The sequence below is a fragment of the Macrobrachium nipponense genome, chromosome 17 (genome assembly GCF_015104395.2).
Source record: "Macrobrachium nipponense isolate FS-2020 chromosome 17, ASM1510439v2, whole genome shotgun sequence".
NCBI classification, from domain to species: Eukaryota; Metazoa; Arthropoda; class Malacostraca; order Decapoda; family Palaemonidae; genus Macrobrachium; species Macrobrachium nipponense.
This window is the reverse complement of record NC_087210.1, coordinates 4,330,972-4,353,124: the sequence shown is the minus strand read 5'-3', so window position 1 is coordinate 4,353,124 and position 22,153 is coordinate 4,330,972. Positions and strand designations below refer to the sequence as shown.

Sequence of the window (22,153 nt, the reverse complement as noted above, 5' to 3'; positions counted from 1 at the left end):
AGTGCGAATTGCTCTACGCACTTTGAATTTATTTTACGAAGTGACACATATTTATTACGTCCCTCCAAACTAACATTATAATGCATTCACATCTGATGTCCTTTAGTCATGTCTTCAATAGATGACAGTGCTAAAGGTACGGCATGTCTGCTGTTCCGTGCTAATTGCATTTCCAAATAATGCGAAGATTTCCAAGCACTTTGGATTTAGTTTTAAACTAATTGATACATATTTATTTTACGTCCCCTCCTAAACTATAATGCATTCACGTCTGATGGGACATCAGTCATGTCTTTTTTAATGAAAGAATGACGTGCTAGAGGCACGGCGTGACGTCCCCGGGAAAGTGGAAACAAAACAAGATCCTCCAGGGTCCACCTCGGTCACGGTCAGTCACAGTCAGTCAGTTGTCTAGACTCTAGAGCTTGGTGTAGTGAGGTAATGTTTTTGTTATCACTAAATCACTCACTTTTTTTACGTATACTATGGTATTCTTGGTGTTTATGGAACAGGCCTTATTAAATTCCAAATAAGCAATGCTGTTCAAGGAATAGACACAGAATCCGAATTTTGCATATTATTATTATTGATTATTATAAAATAAACGATTAGTTAATCCAGACCTCTGGGCCTAATAAAGGCTCTTCTCGGGCTGGTTGAAATTCGAGTTTTACTGAGAGAATAGCATAGTTAGCAGCAGTTACGAATGATTTAGATAATATAATTAAGGTGTGGCGAAAAAGATGGACTTATGGTGGACTGTATTAAATGCTTAACGTTGTTACTTGGTCAAAAACCGCTAAAAGCCTTACGTAACAACTCCACAAAACTCCCTTTGCGGTTTCTAAATTACGGGGAGATATCTCTCAACCCAATTCATTATTAACGAGGATAACACACCAATATCATTAATGAATAGTAGCACAATTAAGTACTTTCACTTACTGAGCAGTCCTTGTAGACATGAACTCAGATCATAAATCGCTACACGAGATACGACGAGAGGTACGTGCCTCTCTCTCTCTCTCTCTCTCTCTCTCTCTCTCTCTCTCTCTCTCTCTCTCTCTCTCTCTCTCTCTCTCTCTCTCTCTCTCTCTCTCTCTCTCTCTAAATGTTGCGAGTGCTCACGGGTTGATTTTCAGACCTTAGAGGACCGCTGTGTTATCTCGTTTCTAAAAGTTATTTGCATAACCTTAAAATATGAACACAATAAAGGTTTATTAGATCAATTCATATTCACCATCCACAAAACTGAAACATAGGAAAAATGAAATAAAATCGAGGGATATTGAAAGCATTTGATTAATGTAAACAAATTACGACAAAATTCAAAGAATCAGGGCAATCGCCCTTTCTAAATCCACACACACATCACCACACAAACTAGATAACAGGTCACCTCAAAAGTTGAGCCAAGAAGCTGTTCGTTCCGTCCTGCATTCGGGTTTTGTTGGGGAAAAGAGACAAGTTATACAATTACCCCGAATGTAGAACTGACGTACAAGGTTTTCATGAACATAAAAAACTCTACAATAATTATCAACTTCGTTGTCAAAAATAAATTCCAAATATAATAGTGTGCAACTTCAACATATTTATTAAAATGTAGAGAATTAATTGGTGGTGTGTGTCAATACAATTTTGGGCGATATCACGCCCATGCAGTGTACTACGCACGTACGCATACACACCCCTAGAGGGGCACGCAAAGGAGCGTTCAGAGGGGCGAACTATTACCCTTCTTTTCCCCTCCCGATCTTTTGACCTCTCCTAATGGCTTCTCTGGCGAGAGGCAAAAACAAGACCCAATGACACCAACTCTTACCATACGTAATATGCGCAATACATTCACCAAGAGCAATTTCATATATATAAAGACAAATGAATCATCATAACTAAAACAGTAATTATACTTCGTTACTAAAACGTCTACCGACGTTATGTCAAAAGACTTCGTCTTTGTGTAAAATCATCTTTTCGGTGCTAACCGCACCACAGATACTACGTACTAGAACATAGCAAAATCAGATAAAATAATGTTAAGAGTGTCATTCTCGAATAGATGTGGTTCTTTCACCCTTATGTCATGCAATGCAGACGTACATATCTTTACAAAATATATGGGCATGCGAATATATTTGGTTTTCACATGAATACAAATACAGCAACATAGTTCCTGTCTGTCGATTACCTGACAGACGGCAATACGCAGTGAAAATCAATCAATAATTTCTTATGAGAGACACTAATAACTATAACAAAAGACGAATAGCATGGAAACAAGTGAATACACAAAAATATTAGAAAATAAAATCGTTGTGAGAGGAATTCCTCACATAAGATCCACACTGTTTGTCATTCGTCTCCATAGATGATTGATAATGATTATAATGTAAAGAGGTGTCCACGGTGTCATTCACCTCCATAAATGATCGGGTGAATGTCAGCCAGACTCAGGAAACCTTCCCCGAGTTACCATTCAGGCAGCAATTGACGAAGATCTCTAATCCCGGTTATTTATTGTCCATGTTATTTTGGAATGGCGTCAAAAGAAGGTAAGGGAAATAAGAAGAAGTGTTGGTCTGAGGATCGTTTATTGAAAAGAAAGGGAATGAATGAGTAGCTACAGTGGAAGTTAGTAAGAGTTTGCTTTGCCAAATAAAGACCTGCGTAAGAGAGACACTATCTCAGGGACAATATAAACAAAGGGCCCACGACTAAAGGAAACTGAAGGTTTTTACCTAGTACAGTACGCTGTGGTACTGTGCATAGAAGCAGTCTATATTATATGACTATAATTCTATATACGTGGCTCACCATTTGGAGAGCCTTGAAGGGTTAGTAGTAAGAGAGGCGTTACTTAGAATTCAGTTAAATCGTCTTAAAAATATTTTCGGGAAAACGTAGACAACACTGTGCAATAGGTATTCACACAAATGCCCGGCTATGCACGATGTAACGGGTGTGGGGGTAAAGGTACGCCTTCCCCTCCTCGTCAGACCGAGTCAAAGCAACGACGCCCTAGGATAGGTTAGGTTGAAGGAAGGTTACTACTACTTACTACGTCAGAATGCATCCCTGTTGAACTAGGTATCTTTCATTATACTTTTAAGAACTGCGCGGGTCGTGAAAGTAAGCCTAAATTCGGCCACTTCCACCATAGAAGATAAAATTTTTGGGCTCAATTGAAAATTTTTAATATAATAAAGATCGTTTAGGATCGGCCTACGTTTCCTCATGTAGCGATGAAATTAAATAACAAAGTATATGTTTAAATTTCCTATCCATTTTCTTTAAGGGGTACCAAAGAAAACGGTAAGGTTGGTGCTAATGATATGCTGGACAAACTAAAGTATATTAGTGGGTAAGACTGGTTGTTGCCCTCATGATCCAGATGCAGGTGCACAGTCCAGGCCGTTGAATGACTCTGAATGGTTATTAAATGTTACCATATCACTGTTAATTATAGGAAAAATGTTCAAAGTAATATCTGTGTGGATGTATATTCTCCACCGGGTAAAATGTTTTTCATCAATAAAAATATTTATACCAAATAACTTTTTATCGTGAATTTCAATTGTACTTATGTTCCCCAGGGCGAGAGGGAGGAACGTCTTTGCAACATACTGCTAGTGGCTGGCAAATAATACAGATATTGGAGCGTAAGATATCCAAGATATAGATGGAACACAGCTTTCGACTCATCAGGCATAAGGTAAGAAATGTTGTGAATTTATGTTATGCAAATTGGGGGGCTAGAGGGTTTGCACACACTCATATACTTAATAGTGTAACAATTTGAACAGTAGGTACTCAAGATCAGGTTAAGTTCGGATGTTAGGATTTTCTTACCTGTCGTTTAGCCGCCCCCCCCCCCCCCACACCATTTTTTCCCCCTTTTTCACTCCAGTCATCATCAAATACTCCCTCGATTTTGCTGTTAACTCGAGATCATGTGTACACAGCAGCCATCCTTTCTACACCCCACACAGCAATTTTCTCTGCATGATATTATAAATTATAATAATTCTTTTGAATTACCGTATGAATAGGAGCTCCATCTGACAGGTATTCCAGACGGTCATTGTATCTGATAAGTCGAGCCAGTTGAAAGTTATTCTGAATTATGTTCGCATTGATCATCTTTCCACAATTGTTCTGTCAGTACATTCATGTCTACAATTTCTGAGTAAAATAAGACAATTTGATATATGTCTGTGGGGGATCATTGCAACTTTTCTCTCACGTTTGTTATTCCAGTAGTAATTGATTCACCTTTTGGAGATAAGATCTGAACTGTTTCTAGGTCACAACACTGTTTTGGGGTTGTGTCATTTGCTGTATTTACAAAATTTATTTTGATAGATTTTTTTTTTTCACAATGGCCTCTCTCTTTTTAACATTTTGAAAGGAATTAACTCAAGGCCACTGGTGTTATGTAAATGATTTATCATAAAAATGAACGAGCTTAAATTCTGTACAGCCTACGTTTCTTGTGGTTATTTCTTATTACTTTCATATTTCCCTTCGTGCAACAGACACCAAAATGGCAGTGAAATGACTAACTGGAATCTCTGCCTTATTTTCGAGATTGTGAGAAGCTTATTTAAACTTGATTAGTGTGGCATTTATTGTTCTGTAAAATATTTTCAAGTCGTTTTCTCTGTTTGTCGACATCACTCGGATGGTATTGTTTATATCCCAGTCCTTTGAACTCATCTTTATTGTAAATTATTTGAATTCTAGACTTACAGAATGGTCCCAACCATTTTACTAATACCCTTTTTCAGCTACGCAAAACTTCTAATGTTCTTGATAATAACTAATTTACATCGCAGTTCCTCTAAGCACTCTCTCTCTCTCTCTCTCTCTCTCTCTCTCTCTCTCTCTCTCTCTCTCTCTCTCTCTCTCTCTCTGTCTCCTATCAAACCTGCACCTGACTAAATTCTTGACCGGACTATTTCAATCCTTTCAGTCTTCGTAATATTTCAGATTATATCCGCGTGCCTTCAATCCATACTTTCTCCAAATTGCTTCTTTGGGTTGGGAGATATTCATTATTTATCTCCATTTTCAGTGATAAATGAAGCACTGCGTTAAGAAAATTATATATTCCTTAACTTCGTCAAGACCCACTTGTTTTTTTATTCTCCGTTTAGTCAACAGTGCTGTTGCCTGATTAGGACGTCAGCTAGACATATTTGTTGATAAATAACATTCTTTGTGATGCTTATATTTTTTTCATATTGCATTTTTTCATTGTTTCATCTAAATGAGACTATTTACGCTATTTGCGTGTTTTGACCAAATATAAACGCATTGGCCTTTACGTGAACGGTGATTGTGTTCTGTTTTTGTCACGCGTATGAGAATGGTGAAATTGTTGATCGTCTTATTTTCAGAATAAAGAAGAGGACATAGGAATGCAGCAATGACGTTTTACGTCACAGGGTTCAAAGGAGATTTATAAATCGTTGGACTCGCCACCACCACATCTCAGTCGAGATCGAGGGAGCGCGAAAGGAGGTGGAGGAGGAGGAGGAGAGCTATTCGCGGGAGAGGGGTTTAAGGGTTTGGGGTAGGGGTTGAGGAGGAAAGGTTAGCCCAAGTGACGGTCGAGAAGGTTGTTGTTGGTGAAAGGGAGAGCTGTGAAAGTCAATATGCCTATGAAAGCTACCGTGTTATTATGGTGTTCTATTTATATATATATATATATATATATATATATATATATATATATATATATATATATATCTCTTTTATTAGTTATGGTGTTTTATTAGAAAAAAATGAAGGTGAAACTAACTGATGGGGTCATTGACCGACAGTGGGGGTTTCTCCAACCGTTAAAAAAAATGAGATTCCAGTGGAAGAATAGGCCTATGTGAGACTAGGGCCACAAAATACTGAGAGCAATGTGTTGATAACGCGTAAGAGAATTTGAAACAGGCGGTCTTGACGTTTTCATCTTCTCAATTTCGTATAATTCTGTTACCCAAGAATCTGAGTAACGGTCACTAATGATCTTTGAAATGTTGATTTGTCTCCAAGGCTTAAATCGACGTCGGAATTTTAATTTTTCTGCCTTCGCCTGTGACTTTCCCGTTGGTATTGCGAGGTCAAGTTCGTCCAAACGTTTTTCTGTTGCCATCGCGCATATAAGCAAGGAGATATAATCTTTGTGTTTATTCATGCACAGACACCGAGGCTCTAATGTATCTTCATATACACTTTACAACGTTTAAGTGATTTTTATTTTGTCTTGTTTTCGATCTATGGATGACTCCTAGAATTTTAAATAGGTTTTATCGTTACTCATCAAAATGGCATTTGGGATGCAGCGCTGATCAACCTGAGAATAAATGGAGTCGAATGAATGATGGAATAGGTTAAGGATAGACTAAGAATCATTTAAGGTGTACTTAGTATAGGTTTTAGAAATTTACAGCTAGTGTTATTGTACAAATATTGCATGAATCGTTCCCTTAGACTATACGGGATGAATATTGCATGAATCGTTCTCTTAGAGACTTAGACCATAAGGGATTTGAATACAGCCGTGGTGGCTATTGCGCAAGCTCAGTGCTCAGGTCAGAAGTTGGTTGTGTAGTTGATGCATAATATTCTTGTTTCTTTAGGAGACAATGATCATTGTGGCTGAAGCAGTTGCGCAAGATATGCTCGCCGTCCTTGGCAAGGTGCAGTGACGTCTGAACTTCGAGAGATCGCCCGCTGTAGATTTCTTTTTGTTGTAGTACCTTTAGACTTACAATAGCCTAACATTCAACCTAATATTTCTTCCTCTTCGTTTGTTTTATACTCTCTTTCTGTGTGCGTGAAGGGACGGGGATAACGTTCGATTTTGAGATATATCGATGCAAATAAGAAAAAAAATCGAGTAGCCCAAGTGTATCTGTAAACGAAAAAATTGCAAAAAAAAACTTAGATAAAAACCAGGGACACCTCATCGCTACGTCATGCTTTCAGGTAAGGTGCGTTTCTTTGACGTTTGGTTGGTACCTTTCGTTGTTGTATTTACCATATTTTAATATTGAACTTTTGACTGAATCGGTGATTTGCTTTGCTTATTTTTAGGGCACGAGGTGTGAATGAAATTTGGAAGCAGGTTTAAAGTCATATCAGTGCAATAGTGGATATACATTCTTTGCTGAAAGAATCCTGTCGCCTGTTCTGAGCCATTAAACCCTATTGTGCCACATGAAGTTACTGCGTTGCAACTTCAAGTTACTTGGAAGTTATTGGTCGCCATCAATTTTTTTTCTCCTGCCTCTCTTTCACGAAATTTGTAACTATTTATCGTTCATTCTGCATAGCACATAATCTTCTTTTCCATTTATTAAGTTATTCGCTTCGTTAGTCAAGCCATTGCGATGCCAAACTAATCAGGTTATTGTTTATTTACTTTGCTCTCTCGTTCATTCTCATTCTTTTGCTTTGCTTTTATTCAGTTTTTTTATTTTTTTATTAATGGAAAGAAACAAAGAACCAAAGACAGTAAATTCAAAACCTTTTACAGATCAGAGAACACAGATCCTGAGTGACCGTCACCATTTTTTTTCTTTTTTACGAAAGTTTTTTTTCTTTTCCTTTTGCCATTTCTTAAAAGGAACAGATTCACAAGCTGATGCAAGCGTTGGTTCGCTCAAGTGTCAGGCGATTTTAATTACAATATGCAGCTTATATTTCTTATTCTTGTAGGCTTTGTAGAATTTGGCATGCTCTCTCTCTCTCTCTCTCTCTCTCTCTCTCTCTCTCTCTCTCTCTCTCTCTCTCTCTCTCTCTCTTTAGGGGCCATTATACAGGTTTTCTCTTGATGTATTGAAAGAAACTATAACGTTATCTTTGGTATCATCATGTTTTAACTCACTAATATTTCTTCCTCCGTCATCCTTCTCTTGAGAATATTGGTAACTCTCTCTCTCTCTCTCTCTCTCTCTCTCTCTCTCTCTCTAATGGGAGCGCCTCGATGAGTTAATTTCCCATGGGATGAAATAGATTCTCTCTCTCTCTCTCTCTCTCTCTCTCTCTCTCTCTTTCTCTCTCTCTCTCTCTCTTGTGCGGGAATGGTAGTGGCAGTTAGTATATTATCCACTTGATTTGTTTTTGTCTCTTTTTGAGCTACGACTTATTTTTTTTCAATTTGCATTTCCTTGGAATGTCTTATATTTTACTTGTTTCTAATTTTTTAATGTTATATTTCTTTGCAATGTCTTATATTTTCCTTGTCGTAAATAAAGTGGACAAACTGTCTGAATATGTAAAGCATAATTTGTTTGTTCCTTTTATCATCCCTCTATTTTTTTTATTTAAAAAAAAAATTTTTCTTCATTGTTAGAAGACACGAACGCTTGCAAATACAATCCTGTTCTGTGAAATGCATTGCGCGCGAGATTACCTTTACAACAGGCTCCAGTGGAATGCATTGTCATGATTATGCTGGTTTCTTGACACATGCCAACATAAGGCGCAGTTGTTGCTCAATTTATTTTTTATTTTTTGCTGAAGGATGGCGTAGATTTTTATTTTTTACATTGCAACGCAGTTTTCTCGTGACTGGCAGCCTAGTGACTTTATGTAGCCCAGAATTGGGTTTAAGTTTCTTGAAGGTACTTTAATGCGAAGTGATAGACTTAAAAAGTGTAGTGTATTTTAGTTTTGTTAAAATGTGTTTGAGCACGTGGAGTTTTACATCAGAAGTTTGCAGAACCATTACCATTCATATATAAATGATAGAAAAGGAATAAGAATATAAGATATAGGCCAAAGGTCAAGCGCTGGGGCCTATGAGGTCACCCTGCGCTGAAACGGAAGCTCAGAAAAGCTAAGTATATCTCAGTTTAACCAGACCACTGAGCTGATTAACAGCTCTCCATTTACGTGGCCATGAACCAGTTAGTTACCTCGCAACGCGGCCTACATCTTATTGTTGGATCCGAACCACTTTATATTGAGAAATTAATTTTACACAAACACCAGAAACAAATTCCTATGATTACTCGTTGGCAGAGCAGGGAATCGAACTCGGGGTAGTGGTTGGGTAGGGGGGGGGGGGGGGGTAGCCTTCGCAGATAGAATAACTGACAAAATTCCGTCCCGTGGTAATGGTCTAAGCTCTAAGGGGTGTCTTGGTCTGTTAACCATTAATCAACTTGTCAAACCGGCCTCTTGTAATTTTTCGAGCTTCTTACTACCTCTTCTCTAGCGATTAAACATTCCTTTCACGATCCTGCTCCTGCCTCTCAGTGGCTCACAAACATATAAGTGATCTACTGCACCACCAAATGTCCTCGTGTAACGACTGACTGGATAAAAATGATAGATTTTTTTTCAGTTGGTCTAGAAGTCTATACGAAGAATACCAGTAGACACGACACATTAGGCTTTTCTTTTATATATATATATATATATATATATATATATATATATATATATATATATATATATAATCGGTCTAGTGAAATATAGGACTACATACATGTGATACCTCCCACCAACAAGTTGATCGTAAGCTGTAACACGACGTAGAATGTAGGCCTATGGCGGTGTGATACTTCCCACCCTCTTATCACCTGGTCCCAGATCAGGCTATAATAATTAATAGACATTCTTATTCCTTCAGTCTTGAAAGCTGAGACTACTGTCCTTATCTTTCTCTTTCATCTGCACTGCAGCTCATGACGCTTTGGAGATGAAATTTTTTTGTTGCTTCTCTTGTTGTTCGTCCTAAACGTTCTCTCTCTCTCTCCTCTCTCTCTCTCTCTCTCTCTCTCTCTCTCTCTCTCTCTCTCTCTCTCTCTCTCTTTGTCATTTATAAAAGAGGGATATTTCCAGCTGGTTATACGCTCCGCTGGAAATTACGTATTTGTGGAATCCTTTTTTATTGGTTTTAGAATAAACTTTAATTCACTGCCGAGTAGCCTCCGTAGAGGTACCTCCCCTGAGTTCTCTTGTACAGTAAGTTCAAAACTGAAGCGACAAAGTCAGAGAATTTCGTTCGAAATTCACTAACTGGCAACTACAACTCGTAGTGCTGAAAAATATTTTTTTTTCTACAGTGAAAGCTCTATCAAGCAAAATAAAGCTAACATATGATGCACAAATATTAAATCTATGATATTTATAACAATCATAAGAAAATATTACGGTAATAGTAATTATTTTAAAGTATAGCAATTACTTCAAACTATAGAAACGAAACAATTTGAAATTCTCGTTCAACACAGGATTACCAACATTACCAATGTATATTTCGAGCAATGTGGAAACAAATATTTAATATTATAGTGTATTATCAATTATTTTAGCGAAGATACATAAAACCATGCAAGTATCAATAGAATGTGAAGGGAAAATCTCTGCGACATAAAACATAATCAACCATGAATGCACCTAGATTCAATTAGAAGTTAGGTGTGGTTGGTAGTTCTGATTCTTGCTTCTAGGACTGAGCATAAAACACCATCTTCGAGAAAGGTTCTAACCTCTGCTGCTACCTTCAGGTGACTAGGCCTAGTTCCGGGCATTGTAAAGGCTTACAATGCAGGGCCACTGTCTGTTTATTTAGGCAAAGATAGAACCTTCAGGACCGACACCAGACCTGTCCTTGCACCTGGGAAACAGACTCGCTATATAAAAAATAAGAAAGTCGGTCGCAAGCAACCAGAACACCCAAAGTAAAATCACCATCTGGTTAAGTAGGGAGACGACAGACCCAACCACCCCTTCCCCCCTCTATCTCTACCTCTACCCACAATACTAACTCCACCTTTTTCACTTCAACCTATTACCTCAAATCTTCGAATCATATCCCAACCGTGAAATTTAAGACTGAATTTGCGTAAGTGGGCGTATCATAAGGGAGTGATATCACCCAAATTCATATTTCCACTGACAACCAGTAATCAGTTCGATCCAGTCAAGTATTATGCATAACAGAAATTTATGAGTTTTTTGGATATATATATATATATATATATATATATATATAAAGAAGCAACCCGAGCATGACCAAAACAGGTCATGCTCGATTCTTAAAACAGGCCTCTGGTTATTCCTGATAGATAAAAACGTCCTGAGAGAGAGAGAGAGAGAAGAGAGAGGAGAGAGAGGGGAGAGAGGAGAGAGGAGAGAGCATAAACAGGGGATACTCGAATTAAAATAATGCTCGCCAAGCATATTCACACTCCGGATCGTATGGACAAGAATAGTCTCACTTATGCACTGAAAAAAAAAAAGTGGAAACCTACGAAAATACTTGTTTGGTGCGACCTGAACGCAATTCCGCATGCAAAAATTTTCACAATCGAGACATTCCATGAAATTATAAACTAACAAGCTGGAAAATACTATTTCCTTGATTCTTGAAATAGGCCTAACCATGTAACCAACGCTAACGCGCACATTATAACTTGGTATTTCGTTTTTTTTTTTTTTTTACACCAAATTGTCTTATTTATACTTCATTTAATCAGATGCTAAACTTCTCTGTGCTTTATCAAAAGAAATCATATTAACTTTCGATATAACGCTATAAAAGTAGAAAGTTAATTTACAAATATTAGGCCAATGCTTATGCACACGGTTCCTGCTGCCACTCTATGGTGAACACTTCATATCACACTTTGGAAGCCGCATATGTTTCTTTGGGAAATTCTTTTTTTTTTTCTATTAATAAACAATTACTGAACTAACATTGATCATTCACTGGGGAAATACTTTGTGCGCTTATACAGTTAATCACTGATACGTATTATCAGATAAATAGGATGCCAATAATTGGGATAAAATATACTAACTGGCAACCCCATAAGTTTCTATAGAAGTACGATCAATTCTGAGATTTGTCGCTTCACTTCTGGAACTTACTGTACTAGAGTTCCTATGGGTATGTAACCAGTGTTTATTTTCGTTGCTTGAATTTTGCATTATATATATTCCATCAACATTCCCTTGCTTGAATTTGATATAACATTGCATCAACATTACGCTACCTACTTAATCTTGAAAGTTAATGGACAGAACATACCAGTCACGCCCACGGCAGCTAAAGCGGCTCACGCAGCGGCCTAGGCTGATGTTTGAATTATCGACGAACTTTGATTTCATTTATACTGGATCGAGGGGGGAGGAGAGAGGCCTCGTTCAAGTGGAACGCTTTCTTGGGCAGCCTCTGCAAGTTGGTGTGCGCGGACAGGGTCGATTTGAAGCCTATTTGACCAATTATGCATACCGCGTTAACGAAATATTTTCACTTTGGGAAATCCTTTTTATATTAGGCTTAAAAAATACTCGTCTTGATTTCTAGTTTAATTTTCTAATTGGGTCCTGCGATTCCCATCAACGGTCCTGCGTGTGGGTGATTCTGGCGGGTGGAATTACGAGTTTTTTCTTAAATACAGTTCTGCAGTTTCTTGGAGTCCAAGAGTCTAGAGATGATTAGAATCAACTTCATCATTCATTCAGTCATTAATGAGAGCATGGAGTCACTGGTAAACGGTTTAATGCAGTAAGTACTCGGTAGATGTCACTAGTCGCATTGACTTGCTTTATCTCAACTGCCTTGACTCCGTAGGGGGGCTAGTGCCGTCAGTGCACCTCATGCGGTGCAGTGTAGGTATAACTTAAGGTTCTTTGCAGCTTGCAGCGCGCCTTCATCTCACAGCTGCAACTCCTTTCGTTCATTTTACTGTACTTCCGTTCACATTCTCTTTATTTTCACTTTCCACCCATTCAAAACTGCTTCGAGGTTTTCCTCCTGTCACACCTTTCAAACCTTTAATACTGCCACTTTCCGTTTCGGCGCTGAATGGCCTTATAGGCCCCAGTGCTTGGCGTTTGGCCTAAATTTTGTGTTCATTTCAATTCAATTAAACTGCACTGTTTTGTATTCGTCAACTTGAATGAAAATGTTCTTCTCACTCGAATATCGTCCTAACATTAATCACTAGGAATTGAAGGCCAAAGACCTAATTGAGAACAGAGAGGTGTGAAAGGTGTAACAGGAGGAAAACCTCAAAGCAGCTGGAACGTGAAACAATCGTCAGCAGACGGTGGAAGAGAATATGAATAGAAGTACAGTTAAAGGAATGACGGCAATAACTTTTACCGGGTACATTAATCACTCAAGACCCGTTCTGTACAGATCTCTTTAATGTTAATCATTGTTGCCTAAGTCTTATATTACTTGAGGAGACGAAACTGCATAAGTCACAAAGAGAATGACAGAAATTTCAAAACATCCAGATCTCCTCAGGTTAAGAACGCGACTTCTTTAAGTCTACTCAAGTCCCATGCCTCATCCTTAATGTCATCGTTTAGTGAAAAAGAAGGCAGCTCATCTCGGAAACAGCTCAGCCCTGTAGGAGAGGAGAACTGGACTTATTTAGGGCTATCTCGATCTCCCGCTGACTTGATTTATATGTCTGAACAGCATTCTTTTCTATATAATGATGCTCGTGGTTCGACAACACCATTTCTTGAAGGTGATAAGGAAAGAGAAGAGACAAAGACATACAGAAAATGAGAGAGAGAGAGAGAGAGAGAGAGATAATCAGTCTACTCGTGGACCGTCGTATAATTACGTTTTAAGGCTTATATGAAATACAGACGTCCACCTTAATTACGACAGAGTTCTGATGTTCCTAGGCGCATATAGAATTGGGAGATTAAACAAATCTGAAACGTGAGTAAATATTAACCTAAATATTGTGGATATTAGGGCCTATTTGTATTGTCATAAAATGACGGCAATGTGGAGAGGGTCCAGACTGTAAGTGCCGCCCCTGGCGACGTAATGTAGTGTCTTAAAGCTCGGAATGAGGTATACCTTTATGCTGGATGACTCTCTAGGTCTAGGAGCTATTGTAAGTGAGAGGCTCGCCCCGGGCTGGACGACGTCGAGGAAAATAGATAATATATAATAGTAGTTTCATGGTCTATGAACCTGCTTCATAAACCAGGTCGAGTCACACAAACGGTCAAAGAAATACTGCATGGCAACCCTAGCCTGAACTTATCTCTACTTGTGGGCCTCCGTAAGGGTGTATAGTGACATCTGTGCACCTCATGTGGTGCACTGTAGGCATTACTTCAGGTTCTTTGCAGCGTCCTTTCGATCCTTAGCTGCAACCACTTTCATTCCTTTTACTGTACCTCCGTTCATATGCTCATTTTTCTTTCTTCCTTTCCACACTCTCTAACAATTGATTCATAGTGCAGCTGTGAGGTTTTCCTCCTGTTACACGTTTAAAAGCTTTTTACTCGGTTTTCCTTTCAGCGCTGAATGACCTCATGGGTCCCAGCGCTTGTCATTTGGTCTAAATTTTATATTGCATTGAACCTACTTGTGGGGTCCGTATAAAATTGATATTAGCCAAAAACATTTGTCCACGTATTTCTTCCACGCCAGTCAAGTCTTTAAAATGCCGACTATTTATTTTTTTTTTTTACCTTTCCCATAAACTTATTTGTTATTCGTAGCTGGGGAACATTTTTTTATTTTTATTTTTTTTTTACCGCGGCAGAACGTTTTGTCATAACTTTATCGACAGATGCACCTTTTGACATTATCACGACCGACCGCATATAGGCTCCCCGTTTATACAGAGTACGGCTTGGCAGTATTTCATTCCCCTCACATTTATAGAACTTGGTACGTAGGTGGGAATACCTAAAGCCTCATTCTACCCACGACCATCACAACATCTGTAACTCACGTGGTGTACTGTAGGCATGAGTTAGCGGTCATTGCAGCGTCCATTCGACCCCTAGCTGCAACCCCCTTTCATTCCTTTTACTCTACCTCCATTCATATTCTCTTTCTTCCATCTGACTTCCCATGTCCAACAGTTGTTTCATAGTGCAACTGCTTTGAGGTTTTCCTCCAGTTACACCTGTCAGACCTTACTGTCAATGATATCATAAGGTTACTTATTAATAATATCAATAGTTACAGGAGAGATTTATGTATTTAACATATGGAAATAGAATAAAGAAAAATTAGATTTTTGAAAGATGAAAGCAATTATTTTAATTATCTCTTTTCTGAAAAATGATGAGGTAACAAAAGTTTGTAATTATAAATAATTTTTACTCTGTTTATGTACAACTTTCACCTTGTGAATCTACTCTTATGTATCTCAAGGTTGTAAGTCTTTAATAAAAAAATAAATATCCCTTTCAGCGCTGAATGACCTAATAGGTCCCAGCGCTTGGCTTTTGGCCAAAATTCTATATTCTTTTATAAATACCAAACATGATGGCAATGATTAAATGCCAACAAGTAACAGATTTAAACAACACTAGGTGTGGATACTGCGGCAATCAATCATGGACGATGTTGACGCATGCGCACCTGTGACTGCCTATATGGTGTGATGGTCTAACTGTCTCTAACATCTTACAAAGTAATATCAATGTCTAGAAACTCGCAACAGGTCTGATAAGCCTGGCGGGACCATTAATGTGTCACATTGAGACCGTGGAAGCCAAGAGAGTGAGTTATAATGACAAATGTTCAGCGCTTTTTTCAAGAATGCCGATAAAAATATTTCTTTGATTTTATTTGCATGAAATGCGATCATGAACAATATAGAAAACCTTTGAATTAATCTTTCCTATATTTCTTCCGTAATATTTTACGCAATTCTGTCTATCTGCACCTCAAAGTAGGGTAAGAAATAAAGCATATAGAAAGTCATGAATGTATTTACACACACACACACATATATATATATATATATATATATATAATATATATATGTATTATATATATATATATAATATATATATATATATATATATATATATATATATATATATATATATATATATATATATATATATATATATATATATATATATATATATATATATATATATGTGTGTGTGTATATATATGTATAGTGATATATATATATAGATATAGATATATATATATATATATATATATATATTATATATATATATACATCATTGTCTGCATATATTAGTTAGATTTACCCCCTCAAAGCAAGGTAAGAAATAAACATATATAAAGTCATGAATGTATTGACATATATATATATATATATATATATATATATATATATATATATATATATGAAGCATTTATTAAGTCATGAGTGTATTGGCATATATATATATATATACTATATATATATTATATATATATATATATATATATATATATATATATATATAAACATAATCACGGATGTACCTCCTTAGCACTCACAAAAAATAAAAATACAAAAACCATCTTCAAAGTGCTTTCAGCGCACCATGACATTCATTTAGATAAGTCTATGATGTATTCGTCAAGAAAGTTTCAGTCAGAATTCAGATGGAAGAGAAGGTGCTCACTCTTCATTCTCGTTTATTTAAATAAACGCTCCCAGACGGCGGCAAGCACCTTGTGCTGACGGCAGAATGTAGGGTAGGAAGAAATTGCAGTATCCGAGCCAAATATGAGTCGTAATCTGATTGCTGGCGTGTGTCCAGAAAACATTGTCCTTAACTTACAACGCCACCGGTAGATACCGGTGGCGAGGCGTTTCAAATACTTCAGTTTTTTTTTAGTTTTTTTTTTGCTATGTTTTTATATTTATTTAATCTCTAGACGCCATTTGTTTGTTTAGCTAATTCGACGTTTTTAGTGTGTAAGTGTTTGGTGATTGTTGCTGTGGTGTGTAATTATATATATATATTTTTTAAATTCTCTTATGCTTTGCATATCTCCTGCGAGCACACCAGCTGATAATCTTAAGTGTATCTCTCTCTCTCTCTCTCTCTCTCTCTCTCTCTCTCAGTCCACGCGTGCTTTCTCTCTCTCTCTCTCTCTTTCTCTCTCTCTCTCTCTCTCTTGAAGAAGGCAATGACTGTTTTGGGATACACTTGTAGGCAATAGTCATTTATTTCTTTGTGAAATCATATACATTTTTCTTATTATATTCTTTGCCAGTTTATGTTATTAATTAGCTCTGAATTGTTTGCTTAGATAAACCTTCATTTCAATGCCGGCAATTTCTCTCCTCATATAAAAAGGTAAAACATTCTCTTAATTCCCTAAATGATAACCTAAGCGAGATTCGTTATTGTCAGCAGCCGCGCAACGTAGGATTTGGTAATAGCTGAACTCGCTTCATTTTAACAGCAATTGAATTTTTTCCCTTTCGTGTCGTAAGTCAGGTAAGCAGCATTTATTAATTCAGAAATGCATAATTGGCCAGATATTGCGATGTCACAGAGACTTCACGTTCTAATGTAAGCTTCAGTCCACGGTCTAGACCGTGCTGTAGTCTATGTTCTTGATTGTGCAGTAGTCCACATTCTAGACCGTGCTTTAGGCCACGTTGTAGACCGTGCTGTAGTCCATGTTCTAGATCGTGCTTTAGTTTGTGTTCTAGACTGTGTTGTAGTCTATGTTCTAGATCGTGGTTTTAGACCACGGTCTGAAAATGCTTAGTCTGGTTGTAGACCTGGTGTGTACGTCCTAGACTTTGCTGTAGTCCACGTTTTAGATCGTGCTTTAGTCTATGTTCTAATCTAGACCGTCTTGTAGTTTATGTTCCAGACTGTGCTTTAGACCATGTTCAAGAGCGTGCTGTAGCCCACTGGTCTAGGAAGTGCTTCAGTCCATTAGCTAGGCTGATGACATCTGCCGACTCAGAGAGTGTGAAAGGCATTTTGAAGTGTCTAGACCGCACGGTTCAGTGACACAAGCTTATAGAGTGTGGAGGAAGTTATAATAATCAGTGCAATTTCGTCAGGTTAGCCTATATTGTACGTAACGAATGAATGGTTCACAGCCTCATGTTCAAGGTAGAGCAACGAAATCTTATTATACAGATGTTTTGGATTATATATTATTTCATCGTAAGCTTAAGATTGACACAACAACTGTTCCAAAAAACTGCCTCGGGCAGATCTTTGTGCACGATCATATAATAGTCTTTAGGAACCAAATGAACTGTTTCAGCAGAATCGGTAAAAATATAATTTAGATAATAATATTCTAAATTATTTTTAAATTTCTGGACGAAAATAAAAGAGGAAGCAGTCTATACGTACAAAGATATTGTTCCGTCCCATTCTGGTAAATCATTTTTCTGTGAAATACGTACTCCAGATATAATACACAATCAATCAATCTCAGACAATAGAAAATGGGATCTTTTTGTCGGATGGGTAAACTACCTTTGTGAAACGGTCACTGAATCGTAGGTGAACTGTTATGTCTAACAACACTCGGTTATATATAAAGTATATATATATATATATATATATATATATATATATATAATATATACTACTTATTGAAGCGTGGATTTCGGTTAAAATATAGAGTGTGGAATAAAAATTGTTATCGGTCTAAAAGATTACGCTAAAGGTTTTTAAGCGTATAGCCAGCCAGCCATTATATAAATAGGAACAGTCGTCAATATTTTTCTAAAATAAAAGATAAAAGAAAGAGAGAGAGAGAGAGAGAGGAGATGAGAGAGAGAGATGAGAGAACGAGAGAGAGAGGGAGAGAGAGAGAGAGAGAGAGAGTTCGTTAAAGGAAAGCCAGCGAAAGCTAAACGTTGTGGTTGCGACTTTCTCCCGAGAGAAAATGTGTGTTGAAGGAAAACTGAAATGATTGAATTGAAGCTCTGAACTTTCTGTTAATCAGAGATTGACTGAAGTAGACTTTAGCCTCGTCTCTGGATCAAACTGCTTTATCAGTGATTGGACTTTGAATGCTTGTGCAAGATAAGTACAAAAGGGTTGTTATTTTTTATGTATTATTATTACTCATTTTTCACCTTTCCTTTCATCCTGGAGAAATAAATGTTTGTAGTGATATTTGTGTTTATGCTCATTTGTTAACGTATCTTTTTGTCCATCTCTGTATCTATCAGCTATGCATTTTCTAGAGAGGATAAAAAGCAATATATGATGATTTTAGCTTTGGCTTCTGAAACAAATATGCGGATAATTCTGGATCTTAACTTGCAATTCTTTATTCACTGCAAAATCGATTATGTCTGTGGATATCCTCTCTGTCATTTACATTCACGTAAACCTGGGTATTATACGAAACTTTATTTTCGTAAATAATCCTCAACACAAAGAATAGTATAGGTCGAAAACCACTGTTTCTAGATCAGTGGTTCTCTTTCCAAAACTGTCTGCCTCAAGAGGTGCAACAGTAGACTAACACAAACGCACAAGCTAGCATAGAGAAAGCCCAACGTCATGTGACCTCTAGGTAGTGCGGACCGATGCAGACTGCGTTTTGTGTGGTACTAGATCCCAGTTTGAACCTGCCAACCTGTGGTCACAATTCCTTCCAGAAACTCTGGAATTCCCCTTGGTTGAGAACCACTGGATGTTTTGGGCACGTAGATTCTGACCTCCACTTTCCAGAAAGGTCAAGATGGAGGGCAGCCTGGGTCACTTGTTATGATGTTTGTTTGTAATAGTTATTCAGATGCCCTGGGGGCCTTCTACTTGTGAAGTTTTTTTTTTTTCAGAAACAAAATAATGAGACCATTAACTTGTCATGCATTTTCATAAACCCCACTTGTTCCAGCTCCCATTTGTGAATGTTTCAAGAATTCAATTTTATTCTGAAAATTTAATTTTTTTTCAAGTTTTTTCTCTTTTCTTTTAATTCTGAAATATAAATTACTACAGAAGCTTTTCATTCACGCTCATTGACTAATATCAACATTTAATCAGTGGAGGAATGGGGTCTGATTAGAGAAGTGTTCATTAACTTTGCAATCGTTTCGTCCCACCCCCCCCCTCTCTCTCTCTCTCTCTCTCTCTCTCTCTCTCTCTATTTTTCTTAAATATTTTCTCGTTTGAGAAGAAACACTGGACAAATATTGTAATTGACGAAATTTACGATCATTCCGAAGAGATATCGTATCGGGATAAAGAGACTACAATTCACGTACTACTTATACATCTGGAGATATTCCGTTATCTGATAACCACCATTACTGGTTGACAGGGTAAATACTGATAAGAGCACACGTTTCTTTCCCACGTAACTTCTCTCTCTCTCCTTATCACAGCTGACACGATAATGGGAACTTCTTTACAGACAAGATATGTGACACATGGAATGAACTGCCACCAGAAGTTGTAAACAGGAACAGTGTGGAAGAGTTTAAAAGAAAGCTAGACAAAATCATTAGGACACTGTGAATGAACAGTAAAACCTGCTCCTACTAATAAGTGAGCACACGATGTCTCCTATTAGGTTGGACTAACAAGTCTTTGAGATATCCCAGTCCTTGTAACTCCCTCTCTCTCTCTCTCTCTCTCTCTCTCTCAGTTGAGATGATAGAGACAGATGGGGCTCTCTTACTTTTTACAGAGATAATTTTAAATCCGAATGCATTATTATTATTATTATTATTATTATTATTATTATTATATATATATATATATATATATATATATATATATATATATATATATATATATACATATTTTTTTTTTTTTTTTTTTTTTTTTTTGTTCTATCACAGTCTTCCAATTCGACTAGGTGGTATTTATAGTGTGGGGTTCCGGGTTGCATCCTGCCTCCTTAGGAGTCCATCACTTTTCTTACTATGTGCGCCGTTTCTAGGATCACACTCTTCTGCATGAGTCCTGGAGCTACTTCAGCCTCTGATATTTCTAGATTCCTTTTCAGGGATCTTGGGATCGTGCCTAGTGCTCCTATGATTATGGGTACGATTTCCACTGGCATATCCCATATCCTTCTTATTTCTATTTTCAGATCTTGATACTTATCCATTTTTTTATTTTTCTCTCTCTTTCTCTTCAACTCTGGTGTCCCATGGTATTGCGACATCAATGAGTGATACTTTCTTCTTGATTTTGTCAATCAACGTCACGTCTGGTCTATTTGCACGTATCACCCTCTGTTCTGATACCATAGTCCCAGAGGATCTTTGCCTGATCGTTTTCTATCACTCCTTCAGGTTGGTGCTCGTACCACTTATTACTGCAAGGTAGCTGATGTTTCTTGCACAGGCTCCATTGGAGGGCTTTTGCCACTGAATTATGCCTCTTTTTGTACTGGTTCTGTGCAAGTGCCGGACATCCGTTTGCTATGTGGTTTATGGTTTCATTTTTCGTATTGCACTTCCTACATATGGGAGAGATGTTATTTCCGTCTATCGTTCTTTGAACATATCTGGTTCTTAGGGCCTGATCTTGTGCCGCTGTTATCATTCCTTCAGTTTCCTTCTTTAGCTCTCCCCTCTGTAGCCATTGCCAATTGTCATCGCTGGCTAGTTCTTTAGTCTGTCTCATGTATTGTCCGTGCATTGGTTTGTTGTGCCAGTCCTCTGTTCTGTCTGTCTTTCTCCTGTCTCTGTATATTTCTGGGTCTTCGTCTACTTTTATTAGTCCTTCTTCCCATGCACTCTTTAGCCACTCGTCTTCACTGGTTTTCAGATATTGCCCCAGTGCTCTGTTCTCGATGTTGACGCAGTCCTCTATACTTAGTAGTCCTCTCCCTCCTTCCTTTCGTTTTATGTATAGTCTGTCCGTATTTGCTCTTGGGTGTAGTGCTTTGTGTATTGTCATATGTTTCCTGGTTTTCTGATCTATGCTGCGGAGTTCTGCCTTTGTCCATTCTACTATTCCTGCGCTGTATCTGATTACTGGCACTGCCCATGTGTTTATGGCTTTTATCATATTTCCGGCGTTGAATTTTGACTTGAGTATCGCCTTGAGTCTCTGCATATATTCTTTCCTGATCGTGTCCTTCATCTCTTGGTGTTTTATATCCCCTCCTTCCATTATTCCCAGGTATTTGTATCCAGTCTCATCTATGTGTTTGATGTTGCTCCCGATCTGGTAGCTTTATCCTTCAGTTCTCGTAACTTTTGGCCTTTTGTGTATGTTGACTAAGGCGCATTTTTCTATTCCAAACTCCATCCTGATGTCCCCAGATACAATCCTTATAGTCTGGATTAGGGTATCTATTTCCTTGATGTTCTTACCATACAGCTTGATGTCGTCCATGAACATCAGATGGTTGATTCTGTTGCCTCTTTTCTTGAGTTATTATTATTATTATTATTATTTTTATTATTATTATTATTATTATTCAGAAGACAACCCC

At 37.5% G+C, this 22,153-nt stretch overlaps 1 protein-coding gene across 4 annotated transcripts in view; it reads left to right on the top strand.

Annotated features, from left to right (window-relative positions):
- The first annotated feature begins 2,458 nt into the window (after positions 1 to 2,458).
- LOC135196132 (pyruvate carboxylase, mitochondrial-like) overlaps positions 2,459 to 22,153 on the top strand; it is a 132,829-nt gene continuing 113,134 nt past the window's right edge. The window contains exons 1-2 of one of the 4 annotated variants that reach the window (XM_064222660.1): positions 2,459 to 2,555; positions 3,597 to 3,715. The gene's annotated coding sequence lies outside the window, so the exon portion shown is untranslated. Of the gene's footprint in view, positions 2,556 to 3,596; positions 3,716 to 5,806; positions 6,993 to 17,189; positions 17,209 to 22,153 lie in introns of those variants that run through there. The other 3 variants (XM_064222657.1, XM_064222659.1, XM_064222663.1) reach the window with 3 other exon arrangements.